Below are 19,051 nucleotides of genomic sequence, written 5' to 3' on the forward strand. Positions count from 1 at the left end.
GTCAAATCTGTTTGAGGAGCGCTGCACTCAGTCTTACCTTGGCATTCCCTGTGGTATGGTCGTGGGCACCGCGGCATTATCTGCTCTCTGGGACACCGCGGGCTCACTTCACCATGGTTACTTATTTTAGCCTCACCTCAAAATCCTTATCTCCCTATGAGGCAAATAGTATTGGTCTCTGTTTTACAGCAGGGAGATGGGGCTTCAGAAGCCTGCCTTCACTGACTGAGGCCCAGTGGTGGGTGGGTCTCAGATTCAAGTCCAGATCTGTGGACTCTGGAGCCCGTGCTCTTCACACAGGAGCTCCTGGCATCTGCAGTACTTGTCTTTTGAGCAGCTGTGTCCCTTCCGGACGGTGGGTTGAGTTTGTGCCCAGGTCGCGGTCCCCTCCTCCCCCCAGCGTGCCTGCAGAGGAGGCTCCAGGCTCGGGTTTGAGCACGCGCACGCCAGTCACGTTCCCCCTTCCCTCCGCCCAGCTTCATCCCACCCGTCCTCCAAGATCTCTTTCATTATAACAGTTAACTGTTTGTTGTAATTAAGTTAGCTAAGTGTTTATTGAGTTGAATCTGTTAGAACTTTGTCATCTAGTCTCTACTCGCTTCTGAACTACTATTGTCAGTAGGATTCTCTGCCAGTGATTCCCCATGCTTTGGGCAGAGTCTGTGTGTGTGTGTGTGTGTGTGTGTGTGTGTGTACACTGCCCATCGGCCAGTCTTGTGGATCTATTGAGTAGATTCATCAAACGTCATAGCTTGAGTTAATGACATCGCGAATATATATGTTCTGCTTTTTCTGCAGTGCACGTCGATGCTGTTGTGATTAACAAAATACAAATTCATTGGAAAATGTTGAACTCATAGTAAATTTTTTTTATTGTTAGGCATTTTTTTCAATCAGTAAGGTATTATAAGGAATGCCATATATCACATAATGATCAAAAAAGAAATAGTTGATGGTAAAAAGGAGTTGTAACTGAAAAAAGCTGGAAACCCCTGGCTGTACCATTCATTTCGCGGTTATGTACTTTTTTGTGGTTTTAGTTATTTTGTGTGTTGTCTTAAGTGCTTAGCTGGATCCTAAGCCCCGTGAGTGTGGGAACTTTGTCTTACACGCCCTCTGTGCCCCTTGGTGTGCTTGCACATAGTCAGTGCCCAGGAAGTGTTTTCAGATTTGGTTTAGTCCTTAGATCCTGTTTTCCCCGTTCCACTCTATTATTTTACTTTCTTGAGCTCCCTCTTGCTTTTCTTCTTTTGTCTAGTTTTTACAAGTAGTCCTCAACCTTCAGTAGTCTTCCATCACTTAATTGCAGCTGTTTGTTGTGCTCCAGCTGCACAGTCAGCAGACATTAGGCAGGGCTGTGGCCCGGTATGTTATCGTTGAATTAATTATTTATTGAGCATTTTTGCCAGGCATTGTGGAAAACGTTATAGAGATGCATTCTCTCATTTACTTCTTAGAAATACCCTGTGAGGTAGGTACTATTTTCACCTCCATTTTACAGGTGTGCCAACTAGGAATTGGACGGCTGAGCGTGTGGCAGTCAGGATCCAATCTCTGTCTGACTCCTAAGCCTGTGCTCGGAAGCCTTCTGGTGTCTGTGCCTCCTGAGATCCTGCATGGTTGTTCCCCTAAGGAATTTTCCGTTGGGAAACAGAAACAATGGCAAACAATACTGCTTGGATGTGAGTAAGTATGAAATTGTTTGGAACTGCGAAGGCGCCCAGAGGCGGAGGCACTCAGGAAGGGCTGGCGGAGGCGAGGGGCTCTGAAACATGGCAGGGAGATGAGCACGAGCGGATTCAGGTGCTGGGAACCACGTGAGCCATGTCCGAGTGAGAGGGATGTGCCCTGGGGTGGGGTGGGGTGGGGTTGCCAAACTGGAGGGAGGGCTGGGTTTCTTGGGGAAAGTGGGAGATGAGATCGGGTAACTCAAGCCAGAGGGACTTGAAATCACACAGGAGACACTATGAGGGATAATAAGTCTGTAGGTTTTTGAGCAGGACATGACAGGGTAAATCCTGTTTAAGAGCCACGAAGTGGGCAGCAGATGGCAGATTCCTCATGGCATGATGGTTCTTAATTCTTCCCTGCCTGTATGCCCTTGGGACCTAGTGTCACCTCTTCTGGTCCTGGGAACAGCCATCTGTACAGAGGTCCCTTGTTGGCTGATCAAGCCGCCCTGGAGTATGGAGAAGTGAAGAGTGTAGAACTTGGAGGTCAGAGACCTGGATCCGATTCCTGACCCTGTCTGTCCCTATAGCTTACTAGCTGGACGAATTATCTGACCTTTCTTCATTCTTTTTTTCCCCCATCTGTAATTTGCAGGTAACCCTATGATGACTCACAGGGTTGTTTCAGGATGAAGATCTAGCAGATGTAAGTACAGAGGCTGTTTAATCTAATGGTTCCAGACTTCCTGGGGTTAAGTGCCAGCTATATCATTCACTGTGTGACTTTGGGCAAGTTACTTAACTTTTCTGTGTCTCCTTTTTCTTATCTATAAAATCAGCCTAAAAATTGTACCTACCTCACAAGGAGAATTAAATGAGGAAAGATAGGTCGCTGGCTCTTAAACATGCCTGGCATGTGGTAATGTGATTAATACATTGCAGCTGATATTTTTGATAGTATCATTATTACTACCGTCACAGTACTTGGTTTGGAGTAGGGACTTTCTTTGAGGCAGGAGACCAAAAAATAAAGCCTCCCAACTATATGGTAAGAAACTACCTCTGATCGCTATGTGGAAATGATGTGACTTCAGAGCTTCTCTTAAGCACTGAAATTATAACCATCTTGTGCCAATTTCAGGATCTTTTAGAGATCCCAGCTATTACTGAAATGCTTTAAAAAGTCAGCCATTGTTTTCTTTTCTTTTCTTTTTTTTGTGGGGGGAGAGGGAAGGATTTATTACTTGCAGCAAGTAAGAAGAATACTGGAGATCTTTCCCAAAGCAGCGTCTCAGTCATTGTTTTTTGTTTTTTTTTTAAATAAATTTATTTATTTATATCTTTTATTTTTGGCTGCGTTGGGTCTTCGTTGCTGTGTGTGGGCTTTCGCTAGTTGCGGCGAGCAGGGGCTGCTCTTTGTTGTGATGTGTGGGCTTCTCATTGCGGTAGCCTCTCTTGTTGAGGAGCGTGGGCTCTAGGTGCGTGGTCTTCAGTAGTTGTGGCTCGTGAGCTCAGTAGTTCTGGCTCACGGGCTCTAGAGCACAGGCTCAGTAGTTGTGGCACACAGGCTTAGTTGCTCTGCGGCATGTGGGATCCTTCTGGACCAGGGCTCGAACCTGTGTCCCTTGCATTGGCAGGGCAGATTCTGAGGACACCAGGGAAGTCCTCAGTCATTGTTTTTTGATATAGGACTCTTGCGGTTGCAACACTTCTTAGGCACAGAAATACTCCCCTTCTCTTTTTTTTTTTTTTTTTTTTTGAATATTTATTTATTTAGGCTCCTCTGGGTCTTATTTGCGGTACACGGGATCTTCGTTGCAGCATGTGGGATTCTTAGCTGCCGCATGCAGAGTCTTGGTTGCGGCATTTGGGATCCAGTTGCCGGTCCAGGGGTGGAACCCAGGCCCCCTGCATTGGGAGTCTTACCCACTGGACCACTAGGGAAGGGAAGTCCCTCCCCTTCTCTTTTAAACAAAGAGGGAGGGAGGGAAAGGAGAGAGGAGAAGTCTGGATTTCCTCTGGCCGCACAGTTGCCTCTGTCCGAGGACTTGCTACTGCAGGGCAGGGCAGGAGACACCTGCCTGTACGGGCAAGGTCAGCTCTGCTGGATCTGCCCTGGGTGTGGGCAGTGCAGAGGCCCCATAGTGAGCTCTGCGCCTGCTTTGTGCCCCTTCAGGCGGGACCTTTCTGTTCAGGACTGTTTCCCTTCCCCTCGACCCAGACCTCAACCAGCCATGTTTAGCTTTATAGCAGGACAGTCACACTCAGCAGCCTTCTGGCTGCTTTGAAAAGCCCTCAAGCCCTGTTCTTGAACCAGCAGTTGTGTCTTGAGTCTTGAATTTATCTGTGTGGAGCAATTCTTTCCTTTTATTTTATTTTTTTTAAACAAAACTCAAATTGTTGGACCTTGTCCTTTGTAGATGAAGTGAGAGTCGCTTTCTGAGGACTGGTTCATACCAGAAACCAGCTGCTTTTAAGTTGCTGCGGATCTTTAAAGGGACAGTTGATTTGTGGATCCAATTCCCTGGCCACACAACCTGGGTGTCTGTAGGATTCTGGTGTAGGCTGTGACAGTGTTGAGGTGGGTGACAGCTGGCAGAGGTGTGAGTCTGGTTTTAAGACTTTCATCTCAGGCAGGGTCAAAGTCTTGTGGAGCTAATCCCTTTGACTCCCCTGCCCCCCGTTACGGTTGGTAATAAGTATGGACATGTGCCACGTGCAGAGATGGTGGACAAAACCCAGATGCGCGCCTTAGCCCCGTGGGCAGATGCTCAAACAGAAGCAGCCTCGCTGGAGGGCAGTGGCGTCTTCCCTGGAGCAGTAGCCTCCATTAGCAGCTCCTCTGTGACTCGCCAGGAGACTGGGCTTGTGCACATTTGGCCTCACCGTGCAAGGTCAAAGTGCATCAGAAGGATGTGCAGGAGGACAGCCGGTCGGAGCAGGCAGAGTGATACAGCAGACGGGGCTTGCTCCAGCTTTGCCCTCCTTGGTCCTCGCACTGGGGCTGAGGAGGAGAGGCGGGTTTTGGGTAATGACTGGCTCCTCCTTCATCCTTGTGAGGACACGGGATTCCAGCTCACTAGTGTACTGCTTTGAATATACTCCACTTACAATGTCCTGTGGCTTGGGCTTAGGAAACCAACCTGCCTTTGCCTTGGGGACGCATAGAAGGGTGTCTCTGTGAGCACCTTGGTCGTCATTGCCATTGCACTGAAGAGTCTGAGGGGCTCAGAATTGCCCTTTGTTCTAAATGCAGCGGAGAGGGGCCACATCCTTAAATACAGCCCTAGGTACCTGACCCTCAGCTGGCTGCTCAGTTGTCTGAAGCCAGGAGCATCTTCCCTGGGAGGCTGATGCTCAGTCTGTGGCATTTTGGAGTGTGGGTTAGGGTGGGAGATGGCAGAAGAAGCTTTCATGGCTCCCAGTGCATGTGGCCGTGTCTTCAGCAGAGCCTGTGTGCCAGGTTTGTCGTGACCCCTGGGGCTTATCGGGCACTTAAGAGGGTGAGAGAGGGCTCAGATGAGTGAAAAGCCTTCCTCAGTGCCCGGGGGGGTCAGAGGTACTTCGAGCCCCTGCCCGTTGTCATCACCTCCTTAGGCTCCCGCAGAAGGAAGGTGTGCTTGGCCGTGGCAGGGTAAGGAATGGCGATGTAGGCCCGTTGCGTGTTAACAACGGTCTTGCTTTACTGCTTGGGAGATAGTTAGGAATTTTCAGATCTTTTCATCCATATTTATGTAAAACACAGGGAAGCAAAATAATTCCGTGAAGGACTAAAGATGGCTGTCATTTCATCTCACGTGTGTGTGTCCCTGACAGAGTCTTCCTTTAAGCATTCTGTGTCTAGGAAAGTTGTAGATAAAGTTAAGCCACTGATTGGGATATAAAGTGTTTATTAGCCTTTCCACCCTTGAACAGAATGCAGGTAATAAATAAAGTCAGCAGTTGGTTTGTATACCCTCTATAGCTAATCTGCTTTGTTATTTCTTTCTTCAAAATATCTTTGGAAATCGCTTATCTTCTATGTCTAAAACTACACCTGCCATAATTGGTGCTCAGTATTGTAAGGACTTTCCCTTTTTAGATTACGGTTCCCATTGCTATAGTTCTAGTCTCTTCCCCCTTCATTTTATGCCCAAGTGACTGTCCAGGCCTCCTGGACATTGCCTGGCTGCAGTTCCATTCTCCTTGGTACCACCCTCCTGGCTGTGGCCAAGCCATCCTGCTGCGAAGCTTGGGCTGCTGCCTGCAAGGCCCCCATCAGCTGTTATACCTGGCTCTGAAAGCCCACAGGCAGTTGTCACCACGCTCCCAGTCCCCTGCGTGCGCTCTGCTGAGTGCTGCCTCTGGCCTTGTGTGTGCCTCCTCTGTCTCTTCTCTGCTCCCCCGAATCCTAACCATCCTTACTCCGATAGCCTGGCCACGCAGTATAGGAGGCATTTGCTTGTTTGCTCTCGTGCCTGCGGTACTTTCTTCCTTAATTGGATTGTACGCTTCTTGAGGGTGGGAATGCTGTCTTGTCTGCATGTCTCTTCCAGGGGTCATTGTATGTTGGCCACTTTGTGAGCAGTCAGCAAACACTTGATTGACACGCTTACCATGATCTTACAGTCATTGGCCTAGAAAATAATCAGTAAGAAGCACTTCCCTACCGTTGCCCCATTTTGAATTCTTTTTTCTGTATGTCTTATTGTCTGTCTCAGGCTGAATGTTCAGGACAAGGTTGTATGGATTTGGCTAGGAAAAGAAACCCCAAACAGTATATTTTTAAAGGTGAATCTCATGGAAATGCCAAGTACCCTTTTGCTCTTTGGAAAGTGGGGTGGAAGAGGAGAGGAGTAGGTCTAGATGGGTGATTTGGTGATGGTGGTGATGGCACGTGTGGGTGGGGATGGAGGCCTTCCCTTGAACAGGAGATGCTCTTGAATGGCCGAGGACAGGCACAGCCTGAGGGGGGATTTGGGGTGCAGACCCTCCAGCGGCTGCTCTCTTGTTTTCCCCTTCTTGTCTCCATTCTCCCACCTCCACCCCCAAGTCTGGGCCGCCTCCTCTGTGTTGGAGGTGATACTGCCTCCTTAAGTGGCACGAAGTGTGGGGAAGAGACTCTAGCAGTTGCGGAACGTGCTAAGGATGTAGACCTTCTCTTTATCAGGAGCTCCACTGAGCTGTTCTGGACCTGTTCGTGGTTGATAAAGGAGCAGATTCTGTGGGTGTGAGACCATGTGCCCATCTACTTAGCGAAGGGTCACGGGGCCAAGAGTATAGGAAGCAAAGTGGGGGTGGGGTGAGAGGCTGGATCCAGGGTCAGCTCTCGAGCGTGGGGGAGGGCCTCTGCCAGGGGACCAGCTTTGCCAGGTGTGACGCTCCTGCACAGCGAGATGGCCAAGGGGTTACTTCGTCTGTGCGTGGGCCAGCAGTGGGACCCAGCAGGAAGGAGGTTTATGTATTTGTTCTTTATTTATCTTTTCAGCTCCTTGGGCTCTCTTATTCTCATACCTCATATTTTATCCATTAGCAAATTCTGTGAACTCCACTTTTGTATTTTGATCCGGAATCTGACCACAACCTACAGTGGTACCGCTTTAGCCAAGTCACAGTCATCCATCCCCTGGATTTTTGCAGTAACCACCAAACCGGTTTCCCTGCTTCCACCCTTGCACCACTAGATGTATTGTCAGCAGCCAGTGGTCCTCACAGTGGCCCGCAAGGTCCCACACAGTCTGTTGTCCCCTGGCGGCACTATCCCACCTCCAGTCTTGCGTGCTCTTCCCTTGCAGGTGATCCCAGACCAGTCTGGGTGACAGCAGCCACCCTCCCCAGCCAGCACCTCCCGTTCTTCTCCCACACTGCGTTTTTCCTCCACAGCGCGTGTTTCCCTCTAATATGTGGGTGTTTGCTTGCATGCTGTCTCCCCCACTAGAGTGAAAGCTCCTTGAGAACAGGAATGTTTGTCTTATTCACTCTGATCCCCAGTGCTAGGCACGTGGGGAGTGAACAGCATATACTTGTTGGCTTCATTCTCATCCATTTATTCTGCATCCATTATGTTCTAGGAACCAGGCTCTGGGGCCTACAGTGTGCAGACACACACACACTGAATAAGACATGCATCCCCCCGCCCCGCACAGTGGGCTCACTGCCTAGTGAGAAGCAAATGATGAAGTAACGACAGACAGCGTAGTGGAAAGGCAGGGAAGGAGGGCCGATAAGCCTCTGTAGGAGTAAGGATGGAACTGACCATGCTGCACAGGGTAGGGCGGGGGTGCCGCGAGCTGCCTGGACCATCTCCACCCTGGACATGAGGACCACTTACCTAGAGCCGGTCTGCTGCTGTTTGTGCACATCTGCTTTTCATCTTTTCCTGTGAGGCTCAGAGAGGATTGCCAGCTGCCTTTTGCTAATCAGTCAACAATTAGTAAATGCTCTTTTGCATACAAAGTATGCTTCTAGACACCAGAATACTAGTGGATCTTGAAGGCAGGGAAGGTGTCCTGAGTTTTTTCATTTTCATGTCAAATGAGTCCATTTCCTGTAAACTTTCCTTATAAGGTCTGTCTTACATGAAGTTAGTTTTCTTTTTTTCTATACTCTTTCCAGGGTTTTTCCTCCCTTTATTGATTTATGTTTGTTTTTCTGTTCTAGAAGGATTCTGTCCCTACCGGGAGGAATTTATTTCCTTAACCTACCTAATACTTGACTTGCAAAAACCATCCGGCCCTCTCCTCCCTTCTCCAAAGGGTAGGCAGTCATTGTATATCACACATGGTACAAAATGGGCCCTAAGGCCAGGACTGCCACCACCTAAGCCCCCTTCTCATGGTCCCTTCTGGCCCTGCTGGTCGCAGCATGTTGGTGGTATGGTCCTCTCCACGGATGGACAGTTTAACTTGACGTTTTGCTTTGGGGCAGAGGAGTGCATCTGCTCCAGCTTTAACAGGAGAAGAGGGTGAGGTTGGGCCAGCAGGGGAGGCACCTTTGCAGGGAGGACACTTTCCTTCTTCTATAACTGCCTCTAGCCCTTGTTGTCTCTGACTGTTAAGCGTTTGCATTTGGGGGAACATAACACCACGTGGACTGAGCACCTAACCCGAGTAAGGGTTTGTGCTAGTTGGTGAGTTAATGGACAGAAGGGTTAGAGGTTTGCTGGCTCTGCGTTGGCGGGGCTTTTCTGCAGGAGGTGGTAGTAGATGAGCTGGCCTAAAAGTGTTAGAAGTTGAGGGTCTGGGGTTTGCATAATTTTAATTGGTGATGAAAATCTGTGCGTGAATATCACCCAAGAGGTCAAATCATGCCACCTCCCTGGGTTGGTTTATCCTGAGAGTTCAGTTATGGGTAACGTGGAATATTTAGTTGCTTGGGGATGAACCTTCCTTCCTCTTAACTCCGAGCAAAGCTCTGCTCTTTTTTAGTAGCAGGGCTTACCACTTAGGAAAGTCCAGCCAAAGCCGTTCTGTGTAAGCGGCCCCGTTGGAGTCTGTCCTGTTCTCCATGCAAGACTGTGCACAGTTCTGTCTCCTTCAGAGCTTCCCTTAGTAAATAAAGGTTAGTGTATCCGTTAGGGTTGGTTTTAAAACTGCTGGGAATTGCAAAATATGGCTTAAACATGAAAGAAGGTTTTCTCCATTATGTAAAGAGGCCTAGAGGTGGGAGGCTCAGCCAGTAGCCATTTCCATGGTCATCAGGACGTTGCCTCCTTCTGTCTAAAAAGATAGAAGTTCTGGCCCTGTTAGCTGCAGCATGTGGTCCACTCCATGGGTTGACAGGTGAGAGTTTAACTGACCTAACTCCACTGCCCTGGCACATGATTTCCATCCTTTAGGTTACCTGGTGGTCAGACATGGCTGCTGGAGCTCCAGCCATCATATTTCTGTTTCCAAGAAAAACACAAAACAGAAGAAATGAAGAGAAAGACAAAAAGTTGCTCTCGCATGTAAGACAACTCCCTTAAGGGAGTCTTTCTGGAAGGCTCACACACCTCTGCTTATATCTCATTAGCCAGCACTTAGAAAAGATGGTCACAGCTAGCTTCAAGGGAGGCTGGGAAGTGTGGTTTTGTACCATTGCTGGCCCTGATCAAGTTGGGGTTCTGTTGCTAAGAAAGAAGTCTTGCTACAGTGAGTGAGTGTGTCTGAGCTCTTTGCTGTAGCTGGCATGTCTCACATGAGTGTGCCCTACTTCCTGCAGACGTCCGGAGGGACAGTGATTCTTTCTCTAGATACTGACTGGTTGTCCTTGTGTCTCTCCTTCCAGCTGAATGATAATCCAGTTGCAAGAGTCAGTTGGCAGCCTGGTAGGTAAGAGGGGCATGTATTTCTGGAGGTGACGTCTTAGTTGGCAGCAGTGGCAGCTCAGGCCTGGGCACACCTGGGAGGTTGCTGTTCTTACATCTCGGGGCTCTTCCTCCCCTTCCCTCTCTGAACCCTGTTTTGTTTAGAAGCTGTGATCGTGATGTGCGACCCCTCTTGGCTTCGCTGTGTCACTCACCGTTGCAGGTCCTTGGAGGAGTGGGTGCGATGTCAGTACAGTGAGAAGCTGATGTGCGTGTCCCTCTGCGGCTGTGTCTCCTAAGAGGTCAGGGTTACAGAGGACACACTCAGGAGTCCGTCTTCCTGCTTATTTCTTCCACCTTGCACGTACACATTCACAAACACCACCTAACAGTCCAAGGTTTTGGCTTATGACTAAAAATCTGAAATTCCTAAATTCTCTGGACCCAAGTCCTCAGGAAACCCGGATCTTATGCTCAGCTCAGTGAGTTAATTGGAGTTCTCTCAGATCTTTTCCAGTTGAAATCCTCAGCAGCTCTGTGACGTCAGCTGGGGACTTTTCGGGCAGGAGATGTATTTCCACCTCCCACCCCTGGCTGAAGTTGTCTAGGAAATTGTCCCTGACACATTGAGATGCGTAGCAGATTTGCGTTGAGCTGTCAAGAGAATTGTGGGGTTCATCTTAGAAAATGGTGCTCTCAGCAGCTTGAGAAAGTGTTAATTTGTAAAAATCAAACATATTATGGGATGCTGATCGGTGGGAATCACTCTGAGCGAGCGTAGGAGGCTGTCTTGGCTCTTAGATTTTAGTGGGTTCTCAGCTGGGCGCCTTTTTAGATGCTTTCTGTTTCTCCTGCTGCACTAGCTTCTCCCAGTGCTGGTCTGCCTGCTAAGCCCTGGCTGCACTGATAGTCATGCCGCCGTCTCCTGAGCAGGACAGAAGGAAGGCTCCCTGTAGAGAGGGGTGGGTGGGCATGTCTTCCACAGGAACGCAGGGATAGAGAGGATGCGGGGGCGGAGCAGACACACTATGGTGCGGGTTAGGGTGGAATGGGGTTAGGGTTAGGGTTAAGGTGGAATGGGGTTAGGGTTAGGGATAGGGTTAGGGTTAGGGGTTAGGGTTAGGGTTAGGGTGGAATGGGGTTAAGGTTAGGGATAGGGTTAGGGTTAGGGTTAGGGGTTAGGGGTTAGGGGTTAGGGTTAGGGTGGAATGGGTCTGCAGCTCCCAGTCCCTGTCCAGTGCTCTGATTGTCTGTCTCTCCGAGAGGTTGAGACTTAAGTAACAAAACCAGGATCTGAATCTGATTCTGTTTGACTCATGGCCTATGCCCTTAACCACGTCACATAGCTGCTGCTTCCTCTTTATTTCGTTCATTCAACGAGTGTCCGAGTGCCTCTGTGTTCCAAGCATGGTTCTAGGTGCTGGAGACGATAGCAGCAAGCCAAACAAAGAAAAATCCTTACTCTTGTGGAGCTTATTTTATAGCAGGGGGTAACCTCCCACCACCTTTCACAGTCAGTTTCCTCACATGATATTTTGTATAAACACCACACTTCTTCCCCAGAGTGTTCCTTAAATGATTCTTCTTTTTCTCAAGCACTAAAACTAGGGGTTTCTTGTTTGTTGGCTATTGGAATATTGATCCCTCCCGTCCCCTGCTCCCAGCATCACAACTGGTTATTGGGACAGCTAAGACACAGCGCCTTATGGGAAGCCTGGGGCTCAGGAGGTTACCCATATCTGGGGCCTGGCTGTGCCTGTCATTTCCCTTCTTTCCCAGGGAAGGGTGTTCCTGGCTTACATGGAGTTGCTTTGTGTCCCCCACTCCCGTCCCCTAGCTGTTGTTGTTGTTTTAAATTTATTTATTTGGCTGCATCAGGTCTTAGTTGAGGCACGCCGGCACACGGGATCTTTCATTGCAGCGCACGGGCTGTTCGTTGCAGCACGCAGGCTTCTCTCTAATTGTGGCGCTCGGGCTTCAGAGAGCACGGGCTCAGTAGTTGCGGTGCATGGGCTTAGTTGCCCTGTGGCATGCGGGATCTTAGTTCCTCAACCAAGGATCAAACCTGCATCCCCTGCAATGGAAGGCAGATTCTTAACCACTGGACCACCAGGGAAGTCCCCCCTCAGTTGTTTTTGAGGGCTGGTTTCAGAGGTTCTTGTGTTCAGTTTATTTTAGGTGGTCACGTGCTTAATTTTTTCCACTGGAGTCTGGTTCTGGCCTTATGGATACAAGAGAAGGTTAGCTGAATGTTTTTGTCTGTCTTCAGATCAGGTTCAGGTGCCTGGAGACAGGTGACTTCCCTTCTATAGGAAAGAGGAGGGAACATGTCACAAGATGACTTTCCACTAAGAATAGCGCATTCGTGAGATCTCTTGGATGCAGGTTTTCGAATTCAGTTTCCTGACGTGAGGCTGGAAGGCGGACTCCCACCAGCATCATCCTCATCTCCAGGCTTTATTGAGTATTTTCTGTGTGTCTGGCACTGTGAGAGGCATTTCACATATGTTCCAGCCTCCTCTGAGGCCAGAAAAGGAAACAGGTTAAGAAACTCCCGCAGAGCCACGTGGATGGAGAAGGGACAGAGTTGGGGTTGAACTGAGGCTTCCCGGGCCTTACGCACGTCGCGCACGGATGGTTGCCTTCTGCTCGTCAGGTGCTCTGCTGGGACCGTGCGCCTCAGCTCTGAGTGGGCACCTGCCAAGCGGGACGTGCCAGCTTGTGTGAGCTCTTCTCCTCAAACGACAAATCATAAAAGCTCAGGGTTTTTGCAGCGTGACTGATTGGTTGTTTGATGTTTTCCTCTTTCTGTTTCCACTCCTCCCTCCCTTCCCCCAAATGTACCCAGGTTGGCTTAGGTCTGCCTTCTCAATTCTAGAATTGTGGCAAACTTTAAAAGCCTGGGAGAGTAGAATGTGGTGGGAGATTTGAGGAGGCTGCCTTTGCATGTCGGAGCTGGTCACTTACTCCAGAGGTTTCTAGTCTGGATGCTGGGACTTAGCGGTGCCTTAAGGAAATTAGAACACACGATTGTCTGAAGGGTCTGTAGGGAGGTGCATGGGTCTTGGAGGTGCTGGGCCAAGCACGTAACTATTTCAGAGAAGCTTCTGCCTGTTCTGGGTGTTGGGGACTGGCTGCCTACAGGAGGTCTAATCACTTAGCTAGTCCTGGCCTGTCTTTACAGAAAAGGAAGCTGCAGCCTTGCTCGCACGGCTGGTGTGGTCCAAGGAGCTGTCGGGTCAGTGCTGCAGTCCTGTCCACCCTCCATCAGCTCCACCTAGGCTCTCGGGTTGGTTCACACAAGTGTGAGTCCAGTGGTTTGACTCTGTAGGGCACCTTTAGGAAGGGTTAAAACATTGAACCTCTAGGGCAAATTAGGAAGTTGCTCTCTTATTTTACCATAACAGAAAAATGTTTAACTTCGTGGCAACCTTGAGCCATGGCTTTCACTGCTCCAAACACCCGTATTTGGTGTTTGACCTTGAACAGGCCTGTGGTTTCTTCTTTGTGCTTTGAGTTTTTCCTTTGGTGAAAGGGATATTAAATACCAGATATAGACAGTGGGGTGCTGACAAGAAAGGGAGAGTGTCATAAAGGGCCTCTCTATCTCTCAGACCCTTTAAGAGTAAGGAATTGTTTTTTTATAGTGCTTCACAGCTTAGGAAGCATTTCACAGACATTGCTGAAATTGATTTGCAATAGTAGGGTAGGCAGGGCTTGGATTGTGATTTCCATTTTATAAATGTACAAATGGATTGAGAGCAGTTGTGTGGCCTATGAGACGAGCCCTGGTTCAGACCCCGTCCCTGTGGTGTGCACTGCGCTCCTGCCGCGCTGCCCTGCCTTCCCAGAGCGTGCATGCTGTCGGGGCATCCTGGTGACCCCTCCTGCATCTGGGCCTTCATTTCTGTTTGCTGAGGAGCTTACTGGGCAGCGGCAGAGCCACTTGGTCTGAGACAGCAGAGGAAGTGACCCAGCCCGGAAGTTGGGCCACGTCACCAGATGGCACAGTTGGAGACCACTGTTCTGGCCCTTCTTCTGGGAGACCCGTGTTAGGAGGCCGACATAGGGTGGAGCTGACAGTGGGATTTCCTTTCCTGGTCATTACGGGATGGCAAGCATTTAAAAATATCTCATGAACATTCTTTGGCTGGTGGCTGGGTGTGCGCCCAAGTTCATGGCCTTAAACCTCGGAGGGGCACCAAGTAGCCGAGTAGCTGGGGCTGCCTTCTGCAAGATGTTTATCACGGGTGTTGCCCTTTATTAGACCAACACGCTGAAGTTATTCCCTACCTCGAACTTACTCTCAGGCCACTCAGGGCTCTTCAAGAGAATTAAGTCTCGTAATTCTTGGTACCTAAGTAGTGATACAGTTTGGGAATATTTTTATCTTTTTTTTTACACAGACAGCTATCCCCTGAATGACTGTGTTTCATGCTTCTCCTTTGCCTGAATATTTTCGCTCCATCTAAAATACTATTTTCTCTCTTCCCAACACTGTATCCCAAACTTCTCCAGTTCTACTCAGTCCTCTAAATGTAAAGGCTGTTTCTGATTCACTTCTTTACCTTCTCCAGAGCACCCCAGCCCAGGTAGACCTTTGAGATCCTTTGGCTCCTTGCTGCTTAGGAGCTTGTTCCCAGGTCGCCACCCGGACCTGTGGCGTCTGAATCTGCATTAGGAGGACTCTCGGGTGCTGGGTGTACGCAGAGGAGCACCTGCTCTCGGGCCTCCTGTCGTGTCTGTTTATCACCTAGTGTTAGCAGTTAACAGTCTCAGTGTTTTGTCCTCCCCTTTACAAATTTATCTTTCCTTTCTGATCTCTTGGCAGTACCTGATGCAGTCTCGGCGCTGAGCAGGCACTAGTCAACATCTGTGGGCTGACTGGCAGTCACCCTTCATTTGAAACATTTGTCGGCATGTAGGGAATTGTATGAGAGATGTGACATGCATGCGCATAAAAATTTACTGCTAAAAGAGCAAGAAAATTAAGAGGAGGCACAATAAGTTTGAATGCACTGAGTGCGGCAACATTTGTGGAAGGGGCATAGGCGTTGGAACCAGCCAACCCTCGGTGGATAAGTTCTCCCAGCTCCCTCACCTACTGTGGGTATGCGGCCTTGATTATTCTCTCAAGCCCTAATTTAATGGTCTGATCTCTAAAATGAGGGTGACAACATACTTACAACGTTGTTCTAAAGATAAAATGAGATAATGTAGGTAAAGCATACACCAGTGTTTGGCACATAATGCTCAGTAAGTGGTAGCCAGATGGTACAAATGAAGGCATTCATGGACTCAAAAATCGCTAGAAGTTTTAAAGTGCTTTAATTGGATTCTTGCTAGCCTTTGAGACATCCACTGTTTTATAACATGGCTGAAATAGGGACAGCTTTCTAAGGGTCATGTTCCATCTGCCCCCCTTGTGGTCTCATCGTTTCCGGGATGTGCCCTAAGCTCTGGAGGACAATCCCTATCTTCTGTATTCAGTATCCCCAGGAACACCAGTCTCGGGGAGGTGCCTGGTACCAAATGCTGCCAGGCTGAGGTGTGAGGCTGTGAGGGGAGCAGCTGCCTTGGAAGACTGTGCCCCCACTGCCCCCTCCGCCCCAAGGTTTATGCTGCTGCAAACAGATGCACAGAACTACTAATGGTGGAAGCTGACCTAAAGAACTGTCCTGGGAGCTCTCAGAAATGCAGTTAGAAAGTCATCAAGGTTGTCGCAACACAGTGGATGAGTCCTCCCCCAAGCTCTTGCCCTTCCTTTGGGCCGGGAGGGGAAGGGGGGACTTGCCAGGTTACGAAATGATTTCTTCTTCTGGGGCAGGTGGTGGGATGGGAGCGGGGTGGTACAGGCATCGGAGGTCAGCTTTGGGAGCTGGTGTGATACGGTGCGTGTACTTAGTGTTGAAGCAGAGGCCCGGGTCGTATTCTGCTGTCTGCTGGTGTGCCCCCCGCAAGGCGGGGTGTACATATGGGGGTGAGTTCACAGATATCAAGCTCTTTGAAGATGAAAATCATTCAGTTTATCAGCTGGACTGTCACTTCCCTTTACTCTTATTTTAAAGTCATCTTGTTTGGGTTTTTTCCCCCCGTTTTTTAAATTGAAGTATAGTTAATTAACAATGTGTTAGTTTCAAGTGTACAGCAAAGTGATTCAGTTATACACACACACATATTCTTTTTCAAATTCTTTTCCTCATTTTCTTTGCTCTTGGTTTAAAATAGACTGTTTACCTTGTCTTATGCATTGGATCTATTCATATTTCACCTACTATGTTTGAACCTTGTTACAAGTCAAGTTAAAAAATGTTTAACTCTTGAGGGGATTGAGACTTCTTTCTATACTTACAATTTTACAATGACAAGTCAGTGGAAAACCGGAATTAGCAGAATTCACTCTTCAGGTTGGTGATTCTGTAACAGCTACATGTATAAAATACTGTGAAGTCTCGTGAAAGGAGGGCATATCTTGGAGTTCAGAGTGAGGCAGGTGTCCGGGTGTTTTCCTCTTTCCTCTACACTCCCTGCTTGGTGAAGGCAGAAGGCAGGCCGTGTCTGGGGAGTCGCGGTCATGCCAGTGGGTGGCCTCGGTCTCTGCGGGGTGAGTGGCCGTCTTGGCTGGTTCAGGCTTGCCAACAGTGCTGTGGGCTGCGAGGTTACCGTGCCTGACAGATGCAGGACAGATGTCCAGTCCAGCTGCGTGGCACAGAGCTGTGCTCCCATCCTAGATGGACGACAAACGACTTTTGTACAGTATTTCTCTTCTGAGTCACGCTCCCACTTTCTTTGTGATTTAAAAAATGTCCTCCCTGACGTGTGGAGGGGCAGCATCAGGGCTCTCCAGCCCCCTGCTTCCCGCTTGGTATGAGTGTCCTGTGCTCTGGCAGAGCTGTTTGCCGGAGAGCAGAGGGAGGGGCCTTCCCTTGGGAAGAGGTCAGGAAGGACCAGAGACTAAAAATAGGCAGCTTCTAAGAACCAGCTTACTGCTCCCTCAGCTCAGATGTGGTCCTCCTGTGATAACCGGGCTCAAAGTAGAGTGTTGCTTTTGGAACAAAGAGAAAGTAAATCAACCCTCATTAAAAGGAAGAAAGAGACAGATATCACCACAAAACACAGGTTTTTACTGTATGTTCCAGATAAGAGAAATGCTCCCAAATTGCCTGGTGGATTTAGATGTGTGTCCCCTGGTAATTCCGGGTGTGTGTGTGTGACACTAGGATGGTTCCGTGTGTCAGGTGCTGAGATGCTCTGGGACTGTGGATAGGTGTTCTCACAGAGGCTCTTCACAAGAGGTCTTTGCCACACACGTGAAGAAGGAGGTGTCCCATTTACAAGGCAACTCTCCTGACACTAAATGGAAGAAACTCCCCTGGGTCATGTTTGTGCACAGCCTGCACTCTTGTTCACACAGGAGGCGTACCAGCTGCAGAGCTGAGGGTCAAAGAGCCAGCAGTGCCAGCTTTTCTAATTGATAGACAAGCTGCCTTGTTCCCCTTTTTTCTGTTCTTTTAAAAAGTAGGGGTTCCCCCCACCAACCACAGAAAATGACGCCTTCCCTGGCCTTCGGGACTCTAGTGCAGATGTAGAAGGCGCTCCTGTGATTAGAGCCGGTGAGGGTCCCGGGGTGGCCAGAGGGCCTCCAAGGAAAAGACCTGGAGGCTGAGACGCCACTCGCCCTGGGTCCTTTACACCTGTGGCCACTCCTTCCTTCTCACGTTTAGTATCAACACCTTGCTTTTACCAGGGAGGATTTTCTGTCCTGACTTGCAGACTAGATTTTGAACAACTTCATAAGGGTATTGCAGTGTATTCCTCTGGACCTGTTTCTGCCTTTTCCCGTGACCTGAGAAAGTAGCTGTGTTCTCTCGAAAGCTGCCCCCGGCCCTGATCCTGCCCTGGCGTGGCTCGTGGCCAGATCTTCCACCGTCCCGAGCGACAGTGAAGTGCTCGTGTCGTGCTTGGCCTTTCTCACTCACTCCATCCCTTTATCTTGGTCAGCCAGGTAAGTGTAGCCTCTTCTCTCTCTCGCCCCTTCCTTCTCCGGTCTCTGTGGTCTTTGATGAGGCGGGCCGGGCTGGAACGGCATTCTTGGTTGGCTGGGGGTGCACATGGTGGGATGGGGGCACGCTGGTGCTGCTGGCAGGCCTGTGTGGAGAGGCCGTTGCTCTCTTGGAGCCCCTCTGTCCCCTGAGCCTTGGACTCCTCTTTACGTCTTGATGTCTGAGCCTCACGGAGTAGCTTGTCCGGTGGAAGAGAGCAGTTTCCCCTGCTAATCTTGCTGTTGTTTTGTTCAGGGAACTGTGGAGTGTCAATGAGGGAGGCCCCTCTTCCTGTAGCAGGTGACTGTCCCGCTCAGGGGCTCACAGCAGGGTGCGCCTCTGGGGGGACCAGAGCCAGGGTGTCCTGAATATCGGTTTCATGTCCCTCAGTGGCTGAGGGACAGGGAGCACAGGCCCCCGGATGGTTTTCAGACTTAGTCCCAGCTGAGCCAGGCAGGCAGCGTGGAGGCCTGCACCAGGGCGCCGCTCCGGAGAGGAGAGGGTGGAGATGGGGTGGCACCCTGGGAGGAGAGCCGGGGAAGTCTGGCCTGAAGTTAACATCAGAGCGTGCGTTGATTGTTTAAAAAAAAGTCTGACTGCTTGTGAGACATTTCCGTTTAATGGCCTCTGATAGTATATTTGTCGTTTATATTAACGTTTAGGAGCTCAGAGGGTGCAGTGACACTGTCAGAAGTAAATCATACGGTGATCTCAGTGACTGCTCCACCCCCAGCAGTGTGGCCGCCCCATCCTCTGATAGCTGTGTGAGGACCCAGCAGCCTGTGCCTCTCCCAGCATGTGCGGTTGCACCCTATTTTCATTGAAAAATGCATCTTGCAGTGCCTCCCTCATGCCTTCTCACGTGGCTGTACGTGGACTGGTGTAGTGCCTGCCTCTGGAAGCCTAGTCGCTTCGGCCTTTAATCTGATTTGAGAGCTTGTCCTCCTTACTGCTTGGCTATGTCCAGCACTCTCGCCTGGTGGGTCCCCAGAAGAGCTGGCACAGACTGTGGCCCGGGCGAACCTTGCGTGGAATGTTGCCCTCGTGCCATCCGCAGAGCGTAGGCTGGGTCA

The 19,051-nt window shown here is 49.6% G+C and overlaps 1 protein-coding gene across 31 annotated transcripts in view; it reads left to right on the plus strand.

Moving 5' to 3' along the window:
- MICAL3 (microtubule associated monooxygenase, calponin and LIM domain containing 3) overlaps window positions 1-19,051 on the plus strand; it is a 178,404-nt gene that overhangs the window by 25,335 nt on the left and 134,018 nt on the right. For 29 of the 31 annotated variants that reach the window (XR_010947403.1, XM_067755911.1, XM_067755915.1 and 26 more), the window contains 2 exons: window positions 1,502-1,686; window positions 2,326-2,376. The exons of 1 other annotated variant lie outside the window; for it this stretch is intronic. The gene's annotated coding sequence lies outside the window, so the exon portion shown is untranslated. The remainder of the gene's footprint in view (window positions 1-1,501; window positions 1,687-2,325; window positions 2,377-19,051) is intronic. One more of the 31 variants, XM_067755913.1, reaches the window with a different exon arrangement.

The sequence above is a fragment of the Pseudorca crassidens genome, chromosome 11 (assembly GCF_039906515.1).
Source record: "Pseudorca crassidens isolate mPseCra1 chromosome 11, mPseCra1.hap1, whole genome shotgun sequence".
NCBI classification, from domain to species: Eukaryota; Metazoa; Chordata; class Mammalia; order Artiodactyla; family Delphinidae; genus Pseudorca; species Pseudorca crassidens.